Source organism: Tenrec ecaudatus, chromosome X (genome assembly GCF_050624435.1).
Source record: "Tenrec ecaudatus isolate mTenEca1 chromosome X, mTenEca1.hap1, whole genome shotgun sequence".
In the NCBI taxonomy this organism is placed as follows: Eukaryota; Metazoa; Chordata; class Mammalia; order Afrosoricida; family Tenrecidae; genus Tenrec; species Tenrec ecaudatus.
This window is the reverse complement of record NC_134548.1, coordinates 146,527,294-146,532,130: the sequence shown is the minus strand read 5'-3', so window position 1 is coordinate 146,532,130 and position 4,837 is coordinate 146,527,294. Positions and strand designations below refer to the sequence as shown.

The window sequence follows — 4,837 nt, the reverse complement described above, 5'->3', positions numbered from 1 at the left end:
AGGGCAACCACAAAGAAAATGACTCAAAAACTGTAAACGAAAAAGGAGACTCAAATGTTACCCCCAAATTATTTAACATAAGACAGAGAACACTAGAAAATTAGAGTACAAAAGAAACAAGGCATATGGAAAGTAAATTTTATCTCACAATTGTAAATGGTAATAGTGCAATAATCACATTACATGTAAGTGGATAAAAATCTTCAATGAAAACATATAGATTGGCAAAAATGGCTGAAAAATATGATGTAACTGTTTGCTTTGTATCATAGAAAAAACATTTATTTCAGCCAAGTTACAGCGCTTGGGCATGACCGGAAGGTGGCGCCCTGACGCTAGGGGTGCAGGTGCGGAGCTGCCCCCTCCTGGCAGCGTCACCAGCTCTGCACCAAGTTTGCCGCTTCCCCTGTGCCCCGCCCCCCCACCCTCCCAAGGTCTGGGTGATGGATTGCAGGAAGGGGCAGGGTGAGGGACCGCCATATTTGCCAGTGCGCCTGGGCAGCCACAAGGAAAAGTGCAAGGGAGCTGAGCAGACACAAGGATGAGCGCAAGGCACTGCCACCTCCTGGCCCACCGCCAGCTCCACACCAAGTTTGCGGCTGCCCCTGTGCCCGCCAAGGTCTGGGTGATGGATTGCAGCAAGGCGCAGGGTGAGGGACCGCCATATTTGCCAGTACTCATGAGCAGCCACAAGAAAAAGTGCACGGAAGCCGAGCGGACACAAGGATGGCCTCAGGACGCTGCCACCACCTGGCCCTCCGCCTGCTCCGTCCAAGTTTGCAGCTTCCCCTGTGCCCGCCAAGGTCTGGGTGATGGATTGCAGCAAGGCGCAGCGTGAGGGACCGCCATATTCGCCAGTGCGCATGAGCAGCCACAAGAAAAAGTGCACGGAAGCCGAGCGGACACAAGGATGGCCTCAGGGCGCTGCCACCACCTGGACCGCTGCCAGCTCCGTCCAAGTTTGCAGCTGCCCCTGTGCCCACCAAGGTCTGGGTGATGGGTTGCAGGAAGGGGCAGGGTGAAGGACCGCCATATTTTCCGGTGCACCCGGGGAGCCACAAGGAAAGGTGCGTGGGAGCCAAGCAGGCGCAAGGATGGGCACAGGGCGCTGCCACCACCTGGCCCGCCGCCAGCTCCGCACCAAATTTGCGGCTGCCCCTTTGACCGCCAACTTCTGGGAGATGGATTGCGGCAAGGGGCAGGGTGAGGGACCGCCATATTTGCTAGAGCAACCAGGCAGCCACAAGAAAATGTGCACAGGAGCCAAGCGGGCACAAGGATGGCCTCAGGGCCCTGCCACCACCTGGCCCTCCGCCAGTTCCGTCCAAGTTTGCAGCTTCCCCTGTGCCCGCCAAGGTCTGGGTGATGGATTGCAGCAAGGCGCAGCATGAGGGACCGCCATATTCGCCAGTGCGCCCGAGCAGCCACAAGTAAAAGTGCACGGGAGCCAAGCGGACACAAGGATGAGCACAGGTCACTGCCACCTCCTGGTCCGCTGCCATCTCCGTACCAAGTTTGCGGCTGTCCCTGTTCACGCCAAGGTCTAGGTAATGGATTGCAGCAAGGCGCAGGGTGAAGGACCGCCATATTTGCCAGTGTGCCTGAGAAGCCAAAAGATGAAGTGCACGGGAGCCGAGCGGACACAAGGATGAGTGGAAGGCACTGCCACTTCCTGGCCTGCCGCCAGCTCCGTTCCAAGTTCGCCGCTGCCCCCGTGCCCGCTAAGGTCTGGGTGATGGGTTGCGGCAAGGGGCAGGATGAGGGACCGCCATATTTGTCAGTGCGCCCAGGCCGCCACAAGAAAAAGTGCACGGGAGCTAAGCGGACACAAGAATGGCCTCAGGGCGTCCTCGCCCCCGCCAGCTGCGTACCAAGTGTTCCGCTGCCCTTATGCCCGCCAAGGTCTGGGTGATTGATTGCAGCAACGGGCAGTGTGAGGGACCGCCATTTTCGCCAGTGCACCCGGGCAGCCACAAGAAAAAGTGCACGGATGGGTCCAGGGCGCAGCCACCTCACAGCCCTCCCTCGCGACCACCTCTGCGTGCCCCGCGGGGGAGGGGGGATTGTCGTACAAGCTGAACTTGGATCCTCACATACCAGCTCTGTCCTCAATGTGGCCAGGAGTGTCCATTCTCCTTCAACCAGCATGGCGACAAGCTCACAGTACGGCCAGCTGCTGAGTGACCAAGGGTCACAGTCCGTCCCTCGGGTACACCCCGACACTGGGAATAGCCAGCTACCCCAGAGCAAGTATGCTGAGCTGATGGCCATCTTGGAAGAGCTGTGGAAGGAGATCAGACCCATCTATGCAGGGAGCAAAAGCACCATGGAGAGGCAGAAAGGAGGCACCATTCACACCAGAGGATTGTTTGGAGAGTGCTTGGTCAAGACGGAGCGGGATGCCAGGTCCTAGCGCCCGGGACACCTTCAAGGCCTCCCATCTTCTCCCAAGATGAGGTGTGACAGCTTGTTGCCCCCATTTCCTTTGTTTTCAAAGTGCCCAGTCTATTTGTCCTTTCCCTTCTCCATTTCCCTGCTGTGGTTCACTAGGTTGTGAGCCTGCCCTCTCCTGAGTTGAAGGAAGGCTTCGCAGTGGGTTAGGATTATAGACGTTTTCAGTAGTTAGCCACTTCCCAGGGGTTTCTGTCTCTTTTTTTGTTTTGTCTTTGGTGTGACTAGTTAAAGCATTGATTTAAAAATTGTGAGTGACTGATCTGATGGCAAACTCTAGTTTGTCCCCAAGATCCCAGGGTCTCATTATACTCTTTATATTTTTGTGAAGACTTTTGTGTACCCCAAATCATCCTGTGTCTCCTTTCATAAGCTAACAACAAGTTCATGGTTTTATCTAATGTCTTACCACCATTGACTGCTCATTCCTGCTACGTAACTACACCCGGTTTGGCATCATACGTAGGTCCAGCTTTACAGAACTCTTTTGCTTCAGCCTTTGCATGAATTTTAGTACTTTGAAGTTAATTTTTTAAAAAAATGCACAGGTTATAAATAGAGAAGAAAGAGCAACTGACCAAACCGAACAAGGACAACTCCTGACTGTGTGTAGATTTCATTTTCCTGCGAGCAGAATTCATTTTCCTGTGTGTTGATCCCACTCCCCCCAAAAACTGGGGAGAGGGGAAGGACTCCCAAACTGCATGTATGTTTGTATGTATTTATTATTTTAAGTATTAAAGCTTATTTTCATAAAAAATCATTAAATTAAGACAAATATATTTAAAGTAAAAGAGCATTTAAAAGTCTACCATGTAAATAATAAAAAATGAAATAAAATACCTCCATTAATATCAGACAGAATAGATTTTAATACAAAAATGTTATTTTAGACTAGGAGAATATTTCAGAATAATAGAAAATAATCCATCAATAAGATACAATAACTATAAACATATGCATCCTTTCTAAATATGAAATGAAGATAAAATTGGTAGAATTCAAAGATAAAATGAAAATTTAAAAACAATATTTGGATATTTTCTTACTCTACTTAAAAATAATAAAATAAACCACAAACATACTATAAACAAGGAAATAAAATATTTGAAATACTGTACAATGCTAGCCCTAATCAACTATGGGACAACTAGAGCAACAGAAAACAAATTCAAGTGCACACTGAACATTTTCCAGGAAATACCACATACTGTCATAAAACATGAATCAATAAATTTTAAAATATTGAAGTTCTCCAAATTTATTCTTGAAACCCTATGAAATGAAATTAGATATAAAGGAAAGTTAGTAAAATTTACTATTATGTAGAAATTAATAAATAATATGATCCTAAACAATGATTGAATCAAAGAATAAATCTCTGGAACAATTAGAAAATAATTATGAGATGAATGAAAATGAAAACACAGCCAAAATATATGGAATGCAACTAAAGCAGTGCTTAGAGAGAAATTTAAAGCTGTCTGTAAATGACTTTATGGTTTAAGAATTATAGTCTTAAGACCTTAAATCAGAAACTTATCCATAAGAAATTAGAGAAAGAAAAGCAAAAATTAAACCTAGAAAGGTAAAAACCTCCTCACTACTGAGTCAGTTCTGACTAGTGGATTACACGTTCAGCTGCTAATCACAAGGTCTGCAGCGAAAACCAGTGCCTGCTCTGCTTGAGAAAGATGAGGCTTTCTGTTCCCGTAGGGATTTACAGCCTCAGAAACCCACAGGGCAGTTCGGTTTTGTCCTATGAAGCTGCTATGAGCTCAACCTAGAAAAAAAGAAAACAATAAAACTTAAATAAGAATAAATGAAATAGAGAATGGAACCTCCGAAACGCTACACTAAGGACTGGTCACAAAAGACCACAGAGTGGATGAGTCCATTTATAAGACATATTCCAAATAGACAAATTCATGAAAACAGAAAGTGAGTTAGTGGTTGCCTGCAGCGGAGAAAATAGGGGGGGGGTGAGTTATGACTGCTAAAGTGTTTGGAATTTCTTCTCGAAGTGATAAAAGTGTTTTAAAATTAGATCATAGTGATGTGCATATATTAAAAACCATTGCATTCTAAAATGTTAACAAAAACTGAACTAAATATATTAGACAATGCTATAAAATTCTGGGACTTTGATTATATTTTGGAAAATATTCAATATGTCATCATTCATTCATATACAAAGGCGCCCTGGTTGTATAGTGATTGTGAGGTGGGCTGCTAGACACAAGGCCGGTTGTCCAAGCTCCGCATCAATGATGAGGCTTTCAGCTCCTGGAAAGACTTCTAGCCTCGGAAACCCAAGAGCTGGTTACACTCTCTCCCAAGGTTTACTGTGAGTTGGAAGCAACTTGGTGATGGTGAGATTGTTTCA

The 4,837-nt window shown here is 46.5% G+C and overlaps 1 pseudogene; it reads left to right on the top strand.

The window, feature by feature from the left end:
* The first annotated feature begins 502 nt into the window (after positions 1-502).
* Positions 503-3,844, top strand: LOC142434516 (cyclin-dependent kinase 2-associated protein 1 pseudogene; annotated as a pseudogene).
* The last annotated feature ends 993 nt before the right edge of the window (positions 3,845-4,837 follow it).